Raw genomic sequence first — 23024 nt, 5'->3', positions numbered from 1 at the left:
ATGCTATCACAGCGTCTGCGCGTCATTTTCTCCCCACTAGCAGCGGACCGGAGACTATCAGAAGAATTGTGTCAGGAGCCAGTTGTACTCTGGCGCTGGGGTTAGGGGATTCCATTGTGTCCCGGAGCAGAGAGTATACTACTGCTCTGCCCGGGACTCCGGCTCTGGGGAAGCCCCTGACAACACTGTCCATATATGGCCGGTGATGTCAGGGGATTCCAGAGTGCCAGGGCAAAGCCCATACTAGCGCTCTGCTCTGGGACTCCGGTTCTAGGGTCAAATGAAGCTTTTTTTTTTTTTACCACTATGTAAGAGAGTGTTGTATGGTACAGAACTGATATGTAGCGCTGATCTAATGAGAGCAGTAGAATGGCAATGGAGATTAGAAAAGGTTTATAGCTGGGTGTAGTAGGCATGAAGAGTAAACAAACCTCTCAATATAAACAAAAGAAAAATAAGGCTGGGTTCACACAGAGTTGTTGGACGTGGAAACCGCGCCGCAAAACTAGTCAACAACGGCCCGAAAATGCCTGCCATTGATTTCAATGGGAGGCGGAGGCGTCTTTTTCCCGCGAGCGGTAAAACCGTCTCGCGGGAGAAAGAAGGGACATGCCCTATATTTGGGCGTTTACACCTCTGACCTCCCATTGACATCAATGGGAGGCAGAGAAAGTTTATTTCTCTGCGTTTTATGCCCGCGATTCGAAAAACGCCACGAAAATCGGTGTGCAGGGAGAGGAAAATCTGCCTCAAACTTGCAAACAGAATTTTGAGCCAGAATTTCCGCCTGCAAAAAACTCCATGTGAACCCAGACTAACGGCAAATTAAAAAATTTAGATAAACGATATTCAGGGGGAAATAATAGATAAATTGAGAAGCATTGCAGTGATTAAAAAAAAATATAAATTTTGGAAAGCCCCTTTAATACCTTACATCATCAAGCAGAAGTCCTAAAAAACAATTAGAGAAACTGGATACTCTATAAGCAGAAGGCTGATACTACTACATCGCATATGATAAGGCCTAGTTCACATCTGCATTCAGTATTCCGTTGTTGTACTCCATTGGAGGAGGAGACTAAGGGGATAACCGGAAGCGCCCATGCTGTGCTATTGTTTCCGGCGGAATCTGTGACGGAGGCCCCTAAGGAGTCTCCAACGCAGAAGTGAATAAGGTCTAACATTACCCAGGAGAAAATGTCTCTGCACCTTAAGGCCCCATTCACACGAACGTGTTTTTGCGGCCGCAATTCCCCCAAAAATCCACGGGAGAATTGCGGCCCCATACATTTCTATGGGGCCATGCACACGACCGTAGTTTTTACGGTCCGTGCATGGCCCGGGAGCCCGCTCCGCAGAAAGAACGGACCTGTCTTATTACGGCCGTGTTCTGCGGTCCGGGCTCATTGAAAATAATGGCCGCGGCCATGTGCATGTCCCGCGATTTGTGGGGGCGGTTCGCGGCTGACAGTCCGCAGACGGACGACCCGAAAATCACGGCCGTGCACACTGCTACGGTCATGTGCATGAGCCCTTAGTTAGGCCCCATGCACACGACCGTGCCCGCAATCACGGCCCGCGATTGTGGGTACGGCCGGCCGCCGACTGACAGCCGCATTTTCGGGCCGTGCTCCCATACAAAATATGGGAGCACGGCCCGCAAAATGCAAAAGAACGGACATGTTCCATAATTACCGGAACATTTCCACGGCACGGACACCCTTCCGTAGTGCTATGGAAAGGTGTCTGCGTTCAATGAAAGTGAATGGGTCAATTTTTCCGGACCGCAATTGCGTTCCGCAAAAACGGAGGTTTTTTACGGTCGTGTGCATGGGGCCTAAGCTACATGTGAGCAGCCTACCAGGAGCTGTTGCATGTAAGATCCTGTGATTTAGAAGCTCTTTATTACAGATCTTTCTTTGGGACAGATCAATACATAGTTCTGGGATGTATGTCCAACAAAATGCTGCCCCCTGCAAACAGAAAAGTGCATTAGTAAGGTGAGTGTATTGCAAAGGTTTAAATAGTTTTGTTATGCTCATGCAAAAGAACGAATGGATTGCTATTTTTTTTTTTTTAAATCAAGGTACGATTAAAGTGGCCAAAAATGTCAAATTAGGTCATAAGTTTTTCATATAAAACGCTCTTTAAAGAATCCTCCTTTTGTACAGTTAAATAGTGAGATCTGATGATGGTGCCAGCCAGTACAAATACCACACTCATCAAATGAAAACAATTGAGCCAAGCAAGGTCTGAGAACAGGGGTCGGTATGACGATATAACACAACGGTAACCTGTCTGGTTAGTTATTCCTTGCACTCGGTAAATCTCCAACCGCACCAAGGCACCCCATCCCAGGAGATTCCCTCCTTTGTGCTTGACAGAAGGCATCAAGCAACCCCCCCAGCACCCTTTCATTTGCTCTGCATCTCACACATGTACTCGTCTTTGATCCAGACACCCACAACAGACTCATCCCTCCATGATAATACTTTCCAAACATCTATCTTCCAATGTTTGTGTTCTTTTGCCTATTTTAACCTTTATTGCTACCTGACAATTTTAAATATGGCTTTTTCTTTGCACCTCATATAAGAAAGCTGCAATCTCAGGATATATCAAGTTTCTCAACCTGTAGAATCCAATGAACGTATTCTCTATTACAGCTAAGTTTGGTCTCCTCTCTCAACACCTTCAATGAAAGCATATTCATTTTTCTGCAGAGAAATCCACAGCAAAAAACATCCCCACTTGTAATGGCAGTGGCAGAATACAGCACAGCCCTAAATTGGGAGCATACTTTTTTTCCAATAATATGTGAATGTCATTTGCTTCACATTTTCTGTGCAGAAAATCCACATCAAATCTGACCCTTGTGAACAGTCTGGAGGCACATGTGCAGGTTTTGGTGCAGTTTTTTGAGCCAAAGCCAGAAGTGGATCCAAAAAGGAAGAAAAAGCATAAAAGGAAAGATTGATACTCATATTTTGAATCGACTCCTGTGTTTGGCTTCAAAAACTGTATGTGTGAATCCTCCCAGGAAAAAATACCAGAAACTGAAAAAGTAACTATTATATTTAACAATGTGAATCAGATAGAGATGACATGATTACATTGTGGCAGATCAGAAAGTTGACTAAGTTTTTTTTTACGAGTTTGACGCGGAAACCGCGTCGGAAAACGTGCCAAAAATGCCTCCCATTGATTTCAATTGGAGGTGGAGGAGTTTTTTTCCCGCAAGCGGAAAAACCGTCCCGCGGGAAAAAGGGACATGCCCTATCTTCGGGCGTTTACGCCTCTGACCTCCCATTGACATCAATGGGAGGCAGAGAAAGCGTATTTTGCGCCTTTTTTTGCCCGCGGCGCTCAATGGCCGTGGGCAAAAAACGCAGCGAAAATCGGCATGCAGCCAGAGCAAAATCTGCCTCGAAATTCCAAATGTGTGAACCCAGCCTTAAAGTGATGGAATATCACTAGGATATGCCATCACTTTCTGAATGGTGGAGGTCTGACTAAAAAGACCAAGGATTCATGAGAGTGCTTTAGCACTGCAGCCCCTTTGCTGTTTTTCCCTGCACAGCGGCGCATCCACTGTGCAGGGAAAATTGTGAAGGTATCGCAGCGTTAAAACCAGAATGTTTGTGCAAAAATAAAAAAAAGTGACTGGTCCTCTTACAGCTAAAGAAGGCTATTTAGCAAGAATATAGCAAAAGAGGAAAATGTCAGTAAAAGATCAGTGTAGTTGTAAACCATACAGTAAATATACTACATACAGGATTTGCTAGTAGAAAGAAGATCTTCACCGAAACTGCTACTGATAGATATATCAGGGGCCCCATGAAATGTGAGGGTTTATATGACGCTACACAGGAAGGAAGTGGAGCTAGGAGTGTGGGATCTTTCACAGACACCAGGGCACAGAGCCGCTTCCTGTGCATCACAAACTTTATAGACTAAACACATATTAAATGACAGACAAGAACGGATCCTGCCCAGTGAGGTCAAGAAAGACTTTCCCCCGAAAAAAACCCTTTGCTCCTATGGGAGAATACTGTGGTGCACGGAGACTCTGCACAGACAGCTATACAGGCTTGTAGTGTGGACCCTATTTGTAGTCTGTGTACATCTGTGAACATGAAGCGCAAGGCTACAACTAGATCACACACACGGACACAGAAATACTAATAACACCTGTGTGGTATACTGATGTATCACATATAATATTTGTGCATCTCTGACAAGGGGGTCCCATCCCGCATTCCTGGTAGAGAGGTGGCTCTAACGTACAGCTTTCCAACACTCCCATTCACTTTAGTGGAATATAACCATAAGTGCACGGCCTTCAGATTTTTTTTTAACCGGACCAAGAATAAATTTATATATACAATAAAAAATAAAAACAAACAACAGTCTAGTAAAGGATGGGGTCGCATGTACAGCATTTGCAGTATTTTTAGTGCTGCAATTCCAGCTTTAAAAACACTCCAGGTTAAACCTACATATAAATTTCAGTGTGTACTCTGCTTTTACGGTATGCTCACACGCTTAACCAAAAACGTCTGAAAATACGGAGCGGTTTTCAAGAGAAAACAGCTTCCGATTTTCAGACGTTTTTTAAGCCACTCACGATTTTCACTGCATTTTTTTACGGCCGTTTTTGGAGCGGTTTTCTATAGAGTCAATGAAAAACGGCTCCAAAAACGTCCCAAGAAGTGACCTGCACTTTTTCGTGGTCGGTTTTAAAAACGGCCACGTAAAAAAAACGGCCCATCGGAAAAGAATGCCGTTTTTCCCATTGAAATCAATGGGCAGATGTTTGGAGGCGTTCAGCCCCCGCATTTTTAGCCATTTTTCGTGGCGTTTACGGCCCGAAAAACAGCTGAAAATAGGCTGTGTAAACATACCATCATTGCATTGAAAAGGGATGTTTTAGAAAGACCAACCCTTTCACACTTGGACATATAGACATCACAGGGGAACCCAACCTCAATTAGCAAGAGTGGAGAGCCAATAACAAAAATGGCCATTCATTTAAAGGACTGCCCTGTAGTACTACATTTCTATCAGCTGCTGCTGCGGATAAATTGTATAGTCAACAAGCAATAGCTCTGTATAAGTGTACCTCCACTTTGTGATCTCCTTCCCGCACAGTTGCCCGGTGTGCATCGTCCACGGGACCAAACCTAATTAGTAGGACCCTCGCATGATGCTCTCCAGGCGTCATATAGTTGCGACAGCAACTGTACCATGCAGGAGCGTCTCTTCACGCTCCATGTCAGAGCAGGAGATGACAAGTAGAGGTAAATATCCCGTGATGCCTTGCCAAGCATCACATCTATCAGAAATTATTGTTGTGTTAATCATTACAAATTGGAAGCAGGATGATGGCGATTAACTAATTACCTACTTCACCGAAAAAGTCCTTCTTTACATAGAAAACATAACTTTACTGTAAAGAAAATTTATAAAAAAAAAGAAAAAAAAAAAAAAGACCCTTTTCGGTGAATTTTGTTAATTGTTATAAAGAGCCTGGGTACGGAGTCCCCTATACTTGCAATCTCCAGATTAGTGAAATAATCTAATTGAATAGATGTAGCTGGTTTAGTATCAGAATGAGCAAAAAATGCAAGTCGAAGGCACAAGAGAGGCAGCAGACTGTGCCCCGTGCAGCAGCAGCATGTCACAAGCAGTGTGCAAACTCCAGCCCACTAAAGGGAGGGGCCTAGAGTAGATTCAGTGACAACAGCAGAATAGATAGTGCTAAACTATGGTTTTCACTGGATTGTGCCTAATGCATTTTATGTAGATTGTTACTGAAATACTGTACCTAAAAAAAATAATAAAAAAAAATAAAAAAAAAGTGATTGATTAGTGATTAGTTTAAACTAAAGAAAACGTCTTAATGTACAAGTATATTCCTCATTGCTAGTAACAATGTGAAATAGAAGACTTCAAGGACGAATATAAAATGAAGAGCGTCGTCATAGAATAAATTATTCTACATGCCCTACTTTCACATAAACGAAGGCCACTGACAGCTGAGGACAATTTTTAGATTGTTAACATTTTTGTGTGTATATCTAGTTTATGCAGTATGTGCCAACAGGTGAAAAGGTGACTCTGCAGCTCAGCTCATATGATACAGAAATAATAAATGGGTGTAACAGCTCAGCTACCAACCATATACCACTATAAAAAATATTTACCATTTTGTTACAAGGATATAAAACAAGTCTACAAAATCTACATTGAAAACGTCAATATGAACGCACAAACATTACTTCTTCCTACAGAATACCTAGAAATATTTACATGAAGGTTACAGGACTTTTACATCCAACATACTACAGTAACATTAAAGAGGCTCTGTCACCAGATTTTGCAACCCCTATCTGCTATTGCAGCAGATCGGCGCTGCAATGTAGATAACAGTAACGTTTTTATTTTAAAAAAACGAGCATTTTTGGCCAAGTTATGACCATTTTTGTATTTATTCAAATGAGGCTTGCAAAAGTACAACTGGGCGTGTTTAAAGTAAAAGTCCAAGTGGGCGTGTTTAAAGAGGCTCTGTCACCAGATTTTGCAACCCCTATCTGCTATTGCAGCAGATAGGCGCTGCAATGTAGATTACAGTAACGTTTTTATTTTTAAAAAACGAGCATTTTTGGCCAAGTTATGACCATTTTTGTAGTTATGCAAATGAGGCTTGCAAAAGTCCAAGTGGGTGTGTTTAAAAGTAAAAGTACAACTGGGCGTGTATTAGGTGCGTACATCGGGGCGTGTTTACTACTTTTACTAGCTGGGCGCTCTGATGAGAAGTATCATCCACTTCTCTTCAGAACGCCCAGCTTCTGGCAGTGCAGACACAGCCGTGTTCTCGAGAGATCACGCTGTGTCGTCACTCACAGGTCCTGCATCGTGTCGGACGAGCGAGGACACATCGGCACCAGAGGCTACAGTCGAATCTGCTGCAGCATCAGCGTTTGCAGGTAAGTCGATGTAGCTACTCACCTGCAAACGCTGATACTGCTGCAGAATCAACTGTAGCCTCTGGTGCCGATGTGTCCGACACGATGCAGGACCTGGGGCAGGAAGTGAGTGACGTCACAGCGTGATCTCTCGAGAACACGGCTGTGTCTGCACTGCCAGAAGCTGGGCGTTGTGAAGAGAAGTGGATGATACTTCTATACACAACGCCCAGCTAGTAAAAGAAGTAAACACGCCCCGATGTACGCACATAATACACGCCCACTTGGACTTTTGCAAGCCTCATTTGCATAAATACAAAAATGGTCATAACTTGGCCAAAAATGCTCGTTTTTTAAAAATAAAAACGTTACTGTAATCTACATTGCAGCGCCTATCTGCTGCAATAGCAGATAGGGGTTGCAAAATCTGGTGACAGAGCCTCTTTAACTTACAGGGGTTATCCAATACTTGAAAATAGTCATGGCCTATCCTCAGGATGGGCCATCACTACTCAGTGGGAGTCCGTTCCCAGCACCCACAGCGATTAGTTAAATGAAGGGGCCAAGGCGCTCCAGCGCCTTCATTTAGCTGAATGAAGTCCCGTACATTGAACAGATGGGGGGGTCCATGTAAGTACTAATGCGCCACAGAAATCCTTACATACAATAGCGCTCAGTTGAGTGGACATGGTTCTTTAACAACAATAATAAAGAGGCTAGATAAAAAATAATAATAATAGATATATATAGCTCAGAGAACTCCTGTAACCCAGTGCTCCTACATGCTGAAAACTCCCACTACTCAATAATTAATGGTATATTCTAATGATATGTCATCACTTATCTTTGGAAAATCCCCTTGGTCACATGGAACTTTTTTTCAGGGATATTCCCATGCCGAAACCAACCCAAAACCTGTGTGAAAAATGGCTACAAAAATCCTCCTATTTACTTGAATGAGAAATCGATGGTCATACGGGGAAGAATACTCTGACGCAGCTTTAAAACAGCGTTGAGGGCAAAAAAAAAAAAACGAGAAGCGAAGCGCAATGTCACTTTTTGGAGTTACCATTTGAGGTCAATCCATAAAACAATGGCAAACAGCCGCACCTGAAAACACTGAAAAAATAAAAAGAAAACACGCTCTGCATTTAGAAAAAAAACACCATATAATACGGTTTTAAAAACGCATCTTTTTTACAGGCAGATTCAACATAATTTATTCTGTGTGTACATACCCTAACACTGTCATAGGAATCAAGGAGACTAATGTCACAGTTCAATATTGAATCTTATGGCCGTGCTTGATGTCCATATGGGATAGTATTTTAATCACACTGTATTACAAACAAACGTTTAAACAAAAAATAAAACGCTCTCCTGATCACTGTCAAAGCCTTGACCAAGAAGGCTGCCAATATTAACAAACACAGGACTCATCTGATCATTGTAAAGGCCTCAATTGCACAGGTGCTCTTGCCTATGAAGAAAAAAGGGAAATTAATGGACCCATTAAAGCGGCTCTGTCACCACATTATAAGTGGCCTATATTGTACATGATGTGATCGGCGCTGTAATGTAGGTGACAGCAGTGTTTTTTATTTAGAAAAACTATCATTTTTGACAGAGTTATGACCTATTTTAGCTTTATGCTAATGAGTTTCTTATTGGACAACTGGGCGTGTTTTACTTTTTGGCCAAGTGGGCGTCGTACAGAGGAGTGTATGACGCTGACCAATCAGCGTCATACACTTCTCTCCATTCATTTACACATCACATAGCAATATAGCTATATCGCTACGTGCAGCCACATAAACACACTATAACATTACTGCAGTATCCTGACAATGAATATACATTACCTCCAGCCAGGACGTGATGTGTATTCAGAATCCTGACACCTCGCTAATACAATCCCGACACTACAGCACAGCAAGCGTAATCTCGCGAGATTATGCTGTAAACTGTCATTTCAAACGAGATTACGTTTGCCTTGCTGTAAATATCACAGACACGCTACAGAAGTGTCAGAATTGTGAATACACATCACGTCCTGGCTGGAGGTAATGTATATTCATTGTCAGGACACTGCAGTAATGTTAGTGTTTGTGTATGTGGCTGCACATAGTGATATAGCTATATCGCTAGTGCAGTGTAAATGAATGGAGAGAAGTGTATGATGCTGATTGGTCACTGATTGGTCAGCGTCATACATTCCTCTGTACAACGCCCACTTGGTCATATAGTAAAACACACACAGTTGTCCAATAAGAAACTCATTAGCATAAAGCTAAAATAGGTCATAACGCTGTCAAAAATGATCGTTTTCTAAATAAAAAGCACTGCTGTAATCTACGTTACAGCGCCGTTCACATTATGTACAATATAGGCCACTTATAATGTGGACAGAGCCTCTTTAAGGCTCACGTGATATTTAGTGGCAAGGACCATATCAAATCAGCAGAGCTTTTCCCAAAGCTGTTCTACCCAGGCTGGGATCTAATCCTGTTCTGGGTTGTATTAGCGGCTTCATGTAGGACCTGTATATTTAGAGCCTTGTCCACAGAGCCTCAACCTAAGGCCAAAACGCTGATTTTGTACCAATTCTGTCTTCTTATGGCTGGGTTCACACAACCTATTTTCAGACGTAAACGAGGCGTATTATGCCTCGTTTTACGTCTGAAAATACGGCTCCAATACGTCGGCAAACATCTGCCCATTCATTTGAATGGGTTTGCCGACGTACTGTGCAGACGACCTGTCATTTACGCGTCGTCGTTTGACAGCTGTCAAACGACGACGCGTAAAATGACTGTCTCGTCAAAGAAGTGCAGGACACTTCTTTGAAACGTAATTTGAGCCGTTCTTCATTGAAGTCAATGAAGAGCAGCTCAAGATTACGGGCGTCAAAGACGCCTCGCAAAATGCGAGGAGAAGCTTTTACGTCTGAAACGACGCAGCTGTTTTCTCCTGAAAACAGTCTGTCTTTTCAGACGTAAAAGCCACTTCTCGCGTGCACATACCCCAAGTGATCGCTCAAACTTGGCGTACTTGCACTGTAATTCTGTATACGCTGCAGAAAACTACAATGTAACCCTATGGGGAAAATATTCTGCAGCGCAACAAGAGAAATCTATCTGCGTTGCAGAATATTTTTCCTGCAGCGTTAGGCCCGGTTCACACGAGCACGTTTGGTCCATATAATACAGGCCGTATGTCGGCCGCACTTTCCACACCGAACACACTGCAGGGAGCCAGGCTCCTAGCACCATAGTTATCCATGATGCTAGGAGTCCCTGCCACAATGCGGGAATACTGTCCCGTACTGTAATCATGTTTTCAGTACGGGACAGTTGTCCGCAGCGAGGCAGGTAAGCTAGCGACATGGATAACGATGATGCTAGGAGCCCGGCTCCCTGCAGTGGGTTCGGTCCTGGAAACGCAGCCGACATACGGTCCTTATTTCACGGACCGAACACGCTCGGCCCTAAGATATGCTGCAGGAAAAAAAAATAAAGATACAAGCCAAGTACACAACACGTGAGCACAACCTAAGGCCCTGTTCACACAGAGATTTCTGGCACAGAAACCGCGTCGGAATCAGCACCAAAAAACGGCCAAAATTGCCCCCCCATTGATTCCAATGGGAGGCAGAGGCATTTTTTCCCCCTCAGGCAACAATTAGCCACTTGCAAGAAAAAAAAGCAGCATGTCCTTTCTTGCCGCAGTTTCGTCTATGACCTCCTGACGTAAATGGGAGGAAGAAAAAACCGCGGCGCTAGTTTCCTAGCATTTTGAGGCAGATTTTTTTTTTCTGCCCGCAAAAAGTCTGCGTGAACAGGACCTAAATAATGGCCAATGCACGATATGCTGCAGTATTGTTACGGGAAGTAAAAAGTTATTGCAACAGATGTTTTCTCTTCGACTCATGACAAGACCCATTCCAGAACCCCTTGCAAAAAAAAAAAAAAAAAGGAAGAAGATGAACCTAGTGCATGATCTGACACTACAGTAATGAAGGTTTCCTGACAGATGGAGATCTGGATCATTACTAGATGCAGGGACGATCACTCCGGTTACGTACATGTAAAGTCCACAAGATGCTCCATGTAAAGAATCTTTTTCGGGCTTCCAAACACCACATCGGTCATTCCTAGACATCTGGTATGTGAATTACAAGGGGGACACCACCCTAAGCTGCATCCCCTCCCTCCATGCTTCACATTACACTGGATGCCAGCCATAGTAACAATATTATCAGAAGGATTACTTGGCTGGATTCACATATGCAGTGGATCAAATCAAAATGACTTACGTCTCCTGTCTTTTGTAGCCACTTGCGTTTGCCTAAAAACGGCATGTGTGAACTGAGCCTTACACTCTGAATAAAAGTGAAGTAGGGCTGCAGCACAATTGCTCAAGGATTCCCAGTCACTTTCACTGAAGTGCGACAAAGCACATAAAATAGATATCCCGCAGGGAATATGGGATCACACAGTGGCGGTCTACAGAGATCATACACATCCTCTATCGGATACCGCATCCAGACGTGGTTGTCTGGGAGGATCCTGACACACCCTGATGTCCGTGCTGGTCCATTATCTATATACAGACAAGCGGCTGCAATGTAAACTGCACGTAAAGCCTATACCCACAGAAAGCACTTCCTGAGACTTGTAGTTCCACTGCAACCGCAATTTACAGCGCAGAAACCACCTCAGCGTACATAACCAGTACAGGATAACATTAGAAGACACTAATGTTACACATAAAGCATAGAGAAGTGGTACAGAAAATAATACAGAATAAAGGAGTCATCTCCGCTCTACCCCCGCTCTTAAAATTACCTCTCGGTTTCCGGTGTCGAACAATCCGAGCTCAAAAGTTGCAACCTGAGGCAAACTCCCGTCAGAACCGCCTCAGAACGCCCACGGCCAGCGACAGCCAATCAGATTTCTCCGAGAGGCCAGCCAAACTACAAAGAACCTATAAAACGCTCTGTAACACAGCCGGGATTTTGGCTGCTTGTGATATCTAATTACAGCCTATCAGCAAGTTTCTAACGGAGAGGGAGCGCGCACGCTCCTCCCCTATGTGGGGTTGGTGGGAAATAAAACTAGAATGTAGCAGTGAGGGACAATGGGGGCGGCGCTGGGCGTTCCTTCATGCGGCTGGATAAAACCGCCACAACTTGGAGGCGCTAAACAGCAATTTATATCAATTACAAATTGTATGCAAATAGTTCTGTAGATTTTCACAACTGGAGAGATGCGACATCGGCGATTGTGGGATCAGATGTTTTTCTGGACGTACTTCCTGTCAGTAATCCCATTGAAAAACGCTACAATCTGCCTCTCCCAAACCTAAAATGGCTGTTACACTTTTCCATGCACATCATAGAGCAGTTAGGTCACATTCACACGTTGCGTATATTGCTGCGGGAAATACGCAGAAAAACCGCAAGGAATTCACAGGTTTTTCCTTTTTGGTGCGTTTTCAGCTGCGGATTTTGGTGCGATTTTCCTCTGCACTAGGCAGATAGAATTCGCAAGCGGAAACGCAAGATAAATTGACATGCTGCGGATTCTAAAAAACGCACCACCGATCGATTTCATTCCGGAAAAATACTGCAGCGTGAAATGAGATTTCCGGGAATGTCATTGACTATGCTGGTTCTGTATTTGCCACAAACAAATCTGCCCTGCAAAACCGCACGTAATACGCATCGTGTGCATTGACCCTCAAGGTCCCTGTGCACCGCAGATTTCTGCCCATAACAAGTGGCGATATGAGTGGGGGACGAATAATTGTTAATACACTCGTGCTGCCGACAACGATTATTTTTTAGGCTACATAAAAGATGCGATCAGACAACACATGCTCGTTTGTCGTCTGATCGCTGCCATGTTTACGTTCTTATGATTGTTAATTCGGCCAATTATCAGCCCATGTAACGGGGCCGAAGATAATATGGGTGCGATTTTCTTATCTTGCAAGATTAGCAAACTTGTGCCCCTCCCCTTCAAATATAGCGAACGCAGTGCCCCAAAACTAGTGACAGCAAGGGTATGTTCACACGCAAACGCCAAATACATCTGAAATTACGGAGCTGTTTTCAGGAGAAAACAGCTCCTGAATTTCAGACGTTTTTACAAGTGCACGAGTTTTTCGTGGCGTCCATTACGGACATAATTGGAGCTGTTTTTCAATGGAGTAAATGTCCTGTAATTTTATGCGCCGTCTTTTGACAGCGAAGCATAAAATTACAGTTCGTCTGCACAGAACATCGTAAGACGCATTACAAGCAATGGGCAGATGTTTGCAAACGTATTGGAGCCGTCTTTTCAGGCGTAATTCGAGGCGTAAAACGCCTCCATTACGCCTGAAAATAGGTCGTGTGCACATACCCCAACAGTGCCACTTCTCATAATTTTTGATAGAGGCCTTATAGACTGAAATGTTGTGTTCTATTGCCAAACTAATGTAGGTGGATTATAATTTACGTTTACTGATCTAGAATATTTACACTTCACGCTAATTTTACATATTTGAATGGATCTTACTGCCGATTTATGCCTCAGGCACACGACCGTGCTTTTGTGTCCGCAATTTATCCACACTTTTGCAGATAAATTGTTAACCCATTTATTTCTATGGCGCCATGCACACAAATGTGATTTTCACAGATCCGTGTGGGGGCCGCGAATCCGGGCCACAAAAATTCAGGACATGTTATTTTACGGGCCAGATTTGCGGCTTCACAAACTAGTGACATAAAAAAAATTTGGCGGATCCACGAATGCTGGTGACTCACGGATGTACAACGTAGGATTTTTTGTGAACACATGGACTGCAACGGATTTAGGCCCTGTTCACACTGAGTTTTTTTACATGGTTTTTCATGCGGAAACCACGTCGTAAAACGCCTCAAAAAATGTCCGAAAATGCCTCCCATTGATTTCAATGGAAGGCGGAGGCGTTTTTTTCCTGTGAGCGGAAAAAAGAAGCGACATGCCCTATCTTCAGGCGTTTACGTCTCTGACCTCCCCTTGACATCAATGGAAGGCAGAGAAAACTTATTTCGCTGCGAACGGCTTTTAGGCAGAATTTTATGGCTGCAAAAAAACTCTGTATGAACAGGGCCTACAGCCCGCAAAACCACTACAGTCGTGTGCATAGTCCCTCATATTTGACATTATTTAGAAGTGTTTATTATTTGTTTTCCAACATTTGTTAACCCCTTCAGGACTGAGCCTGATTTGGCCTTCAGGACGAAGCCGATTTTTCAAATCTGACATGTGTCACTTTATGTGGTAATAACTCTGGAATGCTTTTACCTATCCAAGTGATTCTGAGATTGTTTTCTCGTGACATATTGTACTTTATGTTAGTGAAAAAATTTGGTTGATAAATTCAATATTTATTTGTAAAAAACACCAAGATTTGGAGAAAATTTGCAAAAATCTGCATTTTTCTAAATTTAAATGTATCTGCTTGTAAAACAGATAGTAATACCACACAAAGTAGTTACTAGTTAACATCCCCCATATGTCTACTTTAGTTTGGCATCGTTTTTTGAACATCCTTTTATTTTCCTAGGACGTTACAAGGCTTAGAACTTTAGCAGCGATTTCTCATATTTTCAAGAAAATTTCAAAAGGCGATTTTTACAAGGACCAGTTCAGTTCTGAAGTGGCTTTGAGGGCCTTATATATTAGGAAGTCCCCATAAATCACCCCATTTTGAAAACTGCAACCCTCAAAGTATACAAAACAGCATTCAGAAAGTGTTTTAACCCTTTAGGCGTTTCACAGGAATTAAAGCAAAGTAGAGGTGAAAGTTACAAATTTCATTTTTTTTTTACAAAATTCATTTGTAATACATTTTTTTCTATACCACAGAAGGTTTTACCCGAGAAATGTAACTTATTATTTATTGCCCAGATTCTGCAGTTTTTATAAATATCCCACATGTGGCCCTAGTGCGCTAATTTACTGAAACACCAGCCTCAGCAGCAAAGGAGTACCTAGTGGATTTTGGGGCCTCCTTTTTTTTTAGCATATATTTTAGGTACCATGTCAGGTTTGAAGAGGTCTTGTGGGGCCAAAACAATAAAGACCCCCAAAAGTGACCTCATTTTGGAAACTACACCCCTCAGGGAATTTATCTAGGGGTATAGTTAGCATTTTGAACCCACAGTTTTTTTGCTAAATTTATTTGAATTAGTATGTGAAGATAAAAATCTACTTTTTTTCTGAAAAAACGTAGAAATGTAAATTTTTTTCAAGGAATAAAACAGAAAAAACACCCCAACATATGTAAAGCAATTTCTCCCGTTTATAGCAATACCCCATATGTGGTAATAAACTGCTGTTTGGACCCACAGCAGGACTCAGAAGGGAAGGAGCACCATTTGGATTTTGAAATTCTGATTTTGCTGGAATAGTTTTCAGTGCCATGTCGCGTTTGAAATGCACTGGAGGGAACAAAATAGTGGAAACCCCCGGAAAGTGACCCCATTTTGGAAACTACACTCATCAAGGAATTTTTCTAGGGGTAAAGTTGGCATTTTGACCCCACAGTTGTTTTGCTGAATTCATTGGAATTATTCTGTAAAGGTAAAAATCTACTTTTTTTCTAAAAAAAAAAAGGTAGCCATTGTTAAGGATCTGCCAGGCACAGCTTCTGTATCCACACCCATAGGTAATCAGTCTGCACCTGCTTCTATGTCTGTGAGACTGACTCCATCTTTCACCACTCAGGATGGCAGGCTTAGGAGTGGCAGAGCCTATCACAGCCTGGCCAGACGGAGCTAGCTCCCGCCCTCTGTCTATTTATACCTGCCTTTCCTGTTCCTCCTTGCTTGTGATTCTTCTCTGTTGGTTTCCTGGCCCTGCTGCAGCTTCTTGAACTACTTGTCCCTGCTTCGTATTGACCCTGGCTTACTGACTACTCTTCTGCTCTGCGTTTGGTACCTCGTACACTCCTGGTTTGACTCGACTTGTTCACTACTCTCCTGCTCTGCGTTTGGCACCTCGTACTCTACTGGTTTGACTCTGCTTGTTTACTACTCTTGTTGCTCACGGTGTTTCCGTGGGCAACTGCCCCGTTTCCCTTTGTTCTGTGTTTCCTTGTCTGGTTGTCTGTCGTGCACTTACTGAGTGTAGGGACTGTCGCCCAGTTGTACCCTGTCGCCTAGGGCGGGTCGTTGCAAGTAGGCAGGGACTGAGTGGCGGGTAGATTAGGGCTCACTTGTCTGTTTTCCTATCCCTGTCATTACATAATCACAAGCCCATATACCTACTCTACCCTGGCCCCTAACACCACTATGGACCCCCTTGAGACCCTGGTTCAGCAAATGCAGGGTCTCTCCCTACAGGTCGAGGCCCTGGCTCAGAGGGTCAACCAGCCTGATGCTACCATGGTAGTGCCCCTCACCTCACCTCTTGAACCCCACCTCAAGTTGCCTGACCGGTTCTCAGGGGACTGGAAGACTTTTCTCTCCTTTCGGGAGAGTTGTAGGCTCTATTTTCGTTTAAAGCCCCACTCCTCCGGTTCTGAGAGCCAGCGGGTGGGTATAATTATGTCCCGGCTCCAGGAAGGGCCCCAAGAATGGGCCTTCTCCTTGGCTCCTGACGCCCCTGAACTTTCCTCCGTTGATCTTTTCTGCTCTCGGACTCATTTATGACGAGACTGACAGGACTGCCTTTGCAGAGAGTCAGCTGGTGACCTTACGTCAGGGTAAGAGACCTGTTGTGGAGTATTGCTCTGACTTTAGGAAGTGGTGCGTAGAATGACCCTGCCTTAAGGTGCCAGTTTAGGTTGGGTCTGTCGAATGCCCTGAAAGACCTGCTAGTTAGCTATCCCTCTTCTAACTCCCTAGACCAGGTTATTGCTTTAGCGGTACGACTTGACCGACGTCTCAGGGAACGACAACGTGAACGTTTATGTGTTTTCTCCTCTGACTCCCCCATGATGCCTCCCGAGGTTCCGTTGCTACGTTCTTCCACGGAAGACTCGGAGGTACCTATGCAACTCGGGGCCTCCGTGTCCCCCCAACAACGTAGAGAGTTCCGCAGGAAGAATGGTCTCTGCTTCTATTGTGGGGATGACAAGCATCAAGTGAACACATGTCCTAGGCGTTAGAATAAGCAGCCGGAAAACTTCCGCGCCTAAGTGATCATCGGTGAGGTCACTTGGGCGCACAGGTATTTCCCGTAAATATGAAACGTAATAAAATCTTGCTTCCCTTTTAGGTCTCTTTTGGTGGTAGGTCTGCTACCGGCAGTGCCTTTGTTGATTCAGGGCCGTCTGCTAATATCATGTCTGTGAAATTTGCTATGTCTCTAGCTATGCCTTTGATTGATTTGCCTAAACCTGTCCCGGTAGTGGGTATCGACTCCACTCCTCTTGCTAATGGTTATTTTACACAGCATACCCCTGTTTTTGAACTCCTTGTTGGCTCCATGCATTTGGAGCAGTGCTCTGTACTGTTGATGCAGGGATTATCGTCCGATTTGGTTTTAGGCCTTCCCTGGTTGCAGTTGCATAATCCCACGTTTGACTGGAATACTGGAGAGCTTACCAAATGGGGTAATGAATGCTTGACGTCATGTTTTTCTGTTAATTCTATTTCTCCCCCTGAGGAGGTGAACACGCTACCTGAGTTTGTTCAGGACTTCGCTGATGTTTTCTCTAAGGAGGCCTCCAAAGTGTTACCTCCTCATAGAGAATACGATTGCGCTATCGATTTGGTACCAGGAGCTAAGCTCCCTAAGGGTAGGATATTTAATCTCTCTTGTCCCGAACGTGAAGCCATGAGAGAGTATATCCAGGAATGCCTGGCCAAGGGTTACATTCGCCCCTCTACTTCTCTGGTAGGTGCTGGCTTCTTCTTCGTAGGGAAGAAGGATGGTGGTCTTAGGCCATGCATTGACTACCGTAACTTGAATAAGGTCACTCTAAGGAACCAGTATCCCCTTTCTTTGATTCCTGATCTCTTTAATCAGGTTCAGGGGGCCCAATGGTTCTCTAAGTTTGATCTACGGGGGGCGTATAACCTTATCCGCATCAAAGAGGGGGATGAGTGGAAGACTGCGTTTAACACGCCCGAAGGTCATTTCGAATACCTCGTCATGCCCTTTGGGTTGTGTAATGTTCCCGCGGTCTTCCAGAATTTCATAAATGAGATTTTAAGCGATTACCTGGAGGTATTTCTTGTAGTGTACCTTGATGACATACTTGTGTTTTCCAAGGACTGGTCCTCCCACATTGAGCATGTCAGGAAGGTGCTCAAGGTCCTTCGGGAAAACAAACTGTTTGCGAAGACCGAAAAATGTGTGTTTGGGGTGCAGGAGATACCATTTTTGGGTCAAATCCTCACTCCTCATGAATTCCGCATGGACCCCACCAAGGTCCAGGCTGTGGCGGAATGGGTCCAATCTGCCTCCCTGAAGGCGTTACAGTGCTTCTTGGGGTTCGCTAATTATTACAGGAGATTTATTGATAACTTCTCGGTCATCGCTAAGCCTCTTACGGACCTCACTCGCAAGGGTGCTGATCTCCTCCACTGGCCTCCTGAGGCTGTCCAGGCTTTTGAGGCCCTTAAGAAGTGCTTTATCTCGGCCCCGGTGTTGGTTCAGCCCAACCAAATGGAGCCATTTATCGTGGAGGTTGACGCGTCTGAGGTGGGAGTGGGGGCTGTCTTGTCCCAGGGTACCAGGTCCCTCACCCATCTCCGTCCCTGTGCCTACTTCTCCAAGAAGTTTTCACCCACTGAGAGTAACTATGATATTGGCAACCGCAAACTCTTAGCCATTAAATGGGCATTTGAAGAGTGGCACCACTTCCTGGAGGGGGCTAGGCACCAGGTAACGGTCCTTACCGACCACAAAAATCTGGTTTTCCTAGAATCGGCCCGGAGGCTAAACCCGAGACAAGCTCGATGGGCGTTATTTTTTACCAGATTCAATTTTTTGGTTACCTATAGGGCTGGGTCTAAAAATATTAAGGCTGATGCACTGTCGCGTAGCTTCATGGCCAGCCCTCCTTCGGAGGAAGATCCTGCTTGTATTTTGCCTCTAGGTATAATCATTTCCTCTATTGATTCTGATTTAGTCTCTGAAATTGCTGCTGATCAAGGTTCAGCTCCCGGGAACCTTCCTGAGAACAAGCTGTTTGTTCTCCTGCAATTCCGGCTAAGGGTACTTAGGGAAAATCATGACTCCGCACTATCTGGTCATCCAGGCATCCTGGGTACCAAGCACCTCATTGCCAGAAACTATTGGTGGCCTGGGTTGCCTAAAGACGTTAAGGCCTACGTCGCCGCTTGTGAGGTTTGTGCTAGGTCCAAGACTCCCAGGTCCCGACCAGCGGGCTTACTACGTTCTTTGCCCATTCCCCAGAGACCTTGGACCCATATCTCCATGGATTTTATCACCGATTTGCCTCCATCTCAAGGCAAGTCGGTGGTGTGGGTTGTAGTAGACCGTTTCAGTAAGATGTGCCACTTTGTGCCCCCCAAAAAACTACCCAATGCTAAGACGTTAGCTACCTTGTTTGTCAAACACATCCTGCGTCTCCATGGGGTCCTGTCAATATTGTTTCTGACAGAGGGGTACAATTTGTTTCTTTGTTTTGGAGAGCCTTCTGTAAAAAGTTGGAGATTGATCTGTCCTTCTCCTCTGCCTTCCATCCTCAAACTAATGGCCAAACCGAGAGGACTAATCAGTCTCTAGAACAATATTTAAGGTGTTTTATCTCTGACTGTCAATATGATTTGGTCTCATTCATTCCCCTCGCCGAATTTTCCCTTAATACCCGGGTCAGTAACTTGTCAGGGGTCTCCCCCTTTTTCTGTAATTTTGGGTTTAATCCACGGTTCTCGTCTGTTTCACCTGGTAGTTCCAACAATCCCGAGGTAGAGGTCGTTCATCGGGAACTGTGCACAGTCTGGGCCCAGGTTCAGAAGAACCTAGAGGCGTCCCAGAGCATACAAGAAACTCAGGCAGATAGAAGACGTTCTGCTAATCCCTTGTTTATGGTCGGGGATCTGGTGTGGCTATCGTCAATGAACTTGCGCCTTAAAGTCCCGTCCAAGAAGTTTGCTCCCCAGTTTATAGGGCCGTACAAGGCCATTGAAGTCCTCAATCCTGTCTCCTTCCGACTGGAGTTGCCCCCATCTTTTCGAGTACACGACGTGTTTCATGCCTCCCTCCTTAAACGCTGCTCCCCGTCCTTGGCTCCCTCGAGGAAACGTCCTGTCCCCGTTCTCACCCCTGAGGGGGTAGAATTCGAGGTGGCCAAGATTGTGGACAGCAAGATGGTCCAAGGCTCCCTCCAGTACCTGGTCCATTGGAGAGGATACGGGCCTGAGGAGAGGACTTGGTTACCCGCCCGGGATGTTCACGCTGGGGTATTGGTCAGGAGGTTCCACCTTCGTTTCCCCAATAAACCAGGTTCATCTAGAAAGGGTCCGGTGGCCCCTCATAAAAGGGGGGGTACTGTTAAGGATCTGCCAGGCACAGCTTCTGTATCCACGCCCATAGGTAATCAGTCTGCACCTGCTTCTATGTCTGTGAGACTGACTCCATCTTCCACCACTCAGGATGGCAGGCTTAGGAGTGGCAGAGCCTATCACAGCCTGGCCAGACGTAGCTAGCTCCCGCCCTCTGTCTATTTATACCTGCCTTTCCTGTTCCTCCTTACTTGTGATTCTTCTCTGTTGGTTTCCTGGCCCTGCTGCAGCTTCTTGAACTACTTGTCCCTGCTTCATATTGACCCTGGCTTACTGACTACTCTTCTGCTCTGCGTTTGGTACCTCGTACACCCCTGGTTTGACTCAGCTTGTTCACTACTCTCCTGCTCTGCGTTTGGCACCTCGTACTCTCCTGGTTTGACTCGGCTCGTTTACTACTCTTGTTGCTCACGGTGTTTCCGTGGGCAACTGCCCCGTTTCCCTTTGTTCTGTGTTTCCTTGTCTGGTTGTCTGTCGTGCACTTACTGAGTGTAGGGACCGTCGCCCAGTTGTACCCCGTCGCCTAGGGCGGGTCGTTGCAAGTAGGCAGGGACTGAGTGGCGGGTAGATTAGGGCTCACTTGTCTGTTTTCCTATCCCTGTCATTACAGCCATTTTTAATTTTTACAAGGAATAAAGGAGAAAAAGCACCCCAACATTTGTAAAACAATTTCTCCCGATTACGAAAATATGCCAGATGTGGTAATAAACTGCTGTTTGGACCCACAGCAAGGCTCAGAAGGGAAGGAGCGCTATTTGGCTTTTGGAGCTCAAATTTAGCTGAAATAGTTTTTGGGTGCCATGTCGCATTTGCAAAGCCCCTGTGTTATGGCCGGAAGAAGGGGAAGGGGATAAGTGAGCCCTAATCTACCCACCGCCCTGTCCCTGCCTACTTGCAACGACCCGCCCTAGGCGACGGGGTACAACTGGGCGGCGGTCCCTACGCTGACTAAGTGCAAGGGAATACAAACAGGGAACAAGCAAGGGAAGGGGCAGTAGCCCACGGAACACCGTGAGGAAACCAGAGTGGTCAACGAGCCAGTCAGAATCAGGATGTCACGAAGTATACGAACGCAGAGCAAGGAGCACGAAGCAAGCCGGGGTCAGAGCGAAGCAGGATAAGCGGAAGCTGTAGCAAGGCTGAAGCAAGGCAGTAGCAGGCTGGAGCAAGGCTGTAGCAGGGCCAGGAAACCAGGAAGAATCACAAGCAATGAGGAAGAGAAAACGGCAGGTATAAATGGACAGGGGGCGGAGCTAACTCCGACTGACCAGGCTGCGATAGGCTCTCCCACTCCTGGGCCTGCCACCCTGATTGGTGGGAGCAGGAGTCAGTCTAAAAGGTCCGGCCTCAGGTGTCGATTGATTAATCCTGGGAGTATTCACAGAAGTAGTGCCTGGCAGATCCTTTACAGTACCCCCCCTTTTATGAGGTGCCACCGGACCCTTACTAAGTGGACCTGGTTTAGTGGGGAAGAGAAGGTGGAACCTCCTGACCAATACCCCAGCGTGAACATCTCGAGCAGGTACCCAAGTCCTCTCCGGCCCGTATCCTCTCCAATGGACCAGGTACTGGAGGGAGCCCTGGATCATCCTACTGTCCACAATCTTGGCCACCTCGAATTCCACCCCCTCAGGGGTGAGAATGGGAATAGGAGGTTTCCTCGAGGGGACCAGGACGGGGAGCAGCGTTTAAGGAGGGAGGCATGAAAGACGTCGTGTATGCGAAAGGATGGGGGCAGCTCCAGACGGAAGGATACAGGGTTGAGGACTTCAATGACCTTATAAGGTCCAATAAATCGGGGAGCAAATTTCTTGGACGGGACCTTAAGGCGCAAGTTCCTAGATGATAACCATACCAGATCCCCGACGATAAACCGGGGGTTAGCAGAACGTCTTCTATCAGCCTGAATTTTTTGTACGCTCTGGGACGCCTCTAGGTTCTTCTGAACCTGGGCCCAGACTGTGCACAGTTCCCGATGAACAACCTCTACCTCGGGATTATTGGAACTACCAGGAGAAATGGAGGAGAACCGTGGATTAAACCCGAAATTACAGAAAAACGGGGAGACCCCTGACGAGTTACTGACCCGGTTATTCAGGGAAAATTCGGCGAGGGGAATGAATGAGACCCAATCAAATTGACAGTCGGAGATGAAACACCTTAAATATGGTTCCAGGGATTGATTAGTCCTCTCCGTTTGGCCATTAGTTTCGGGATGGAAGGCGGAGGAGAAGGACAGATCAATCTCCAACTTTTTACAAAAGGCTCTCCAAAATAATGAAACAAATTGTACCCCTCTGTCAGAAACTATATTGACTGGGACCCCATGGAGACGCAGAATGTGTTTAACAAACAAAGAAGCTAACGTCTTGGCGTTAGGTAGTTTCTTAAGGGGCACAAAGTGGCACATCTTGCTGAAGCGGTCTACTACCACCCACACCACTGACTTGCCTTGAGATGGAGGCAAATCAGTGATAAAATCCATGGAGATATGGGTCCAAGGTCTCTGGGGAATGGGCAAAGAACGTAGTAAGCCCACA

General features: G+C 45.3%; 1 protein-coding gene across 3 annotated transcripts in view; it reads right to left on the bottom strand.

The window, feature by feature from the left end:
• Positions 1-11908, bottom strand: part of SEPTIN2 (septin 2) — an 80713-nt gene extending 68805 nt beyond the window's left edge. Inside the window, exons 1-2 of one of the 3 annotated variants that reach the window (XM_075861377.1) lie at positions 11816-11908; positions 1862-1973 (exon numbers count right to left, since the gene is read on the bottom strand). The gene's annotated coding sequence lies outside the window, so the exon portion shown is untranslated. Of the gene's footprint in view, positions 1-1861; positions 1974-11283; positions 11436-11815 lie in introns of those variants that run through there. The other 2 variants (XM_075861376.1, XM_075861378.1) reach the window with 2 other exon arrangements.
• Positions 11909-23024: the final 11116 nt, after the last annotated feature.

The sequence above is a fragment of the Rhinoderma darwinii genome, chromosome 4, assembly GCF_050947455.1.
Source record: "Rhinoderma darwinii isolate aRhiDar2 chromosome 4, aRhiDar2.hap1, whole genome shotgun sequence".
NCBI classification, from domain to species: Eukaryota; Metazoa; Chordata; class Amphibia; order Anura; family Rhinodermatidae; genus Rhinoderma; species Rhinoderma darwinii.
Note: the sequence above shows the minus strand (reverse complement) of the source record. Positions and strands in the feature narration are given on the sequence as shown.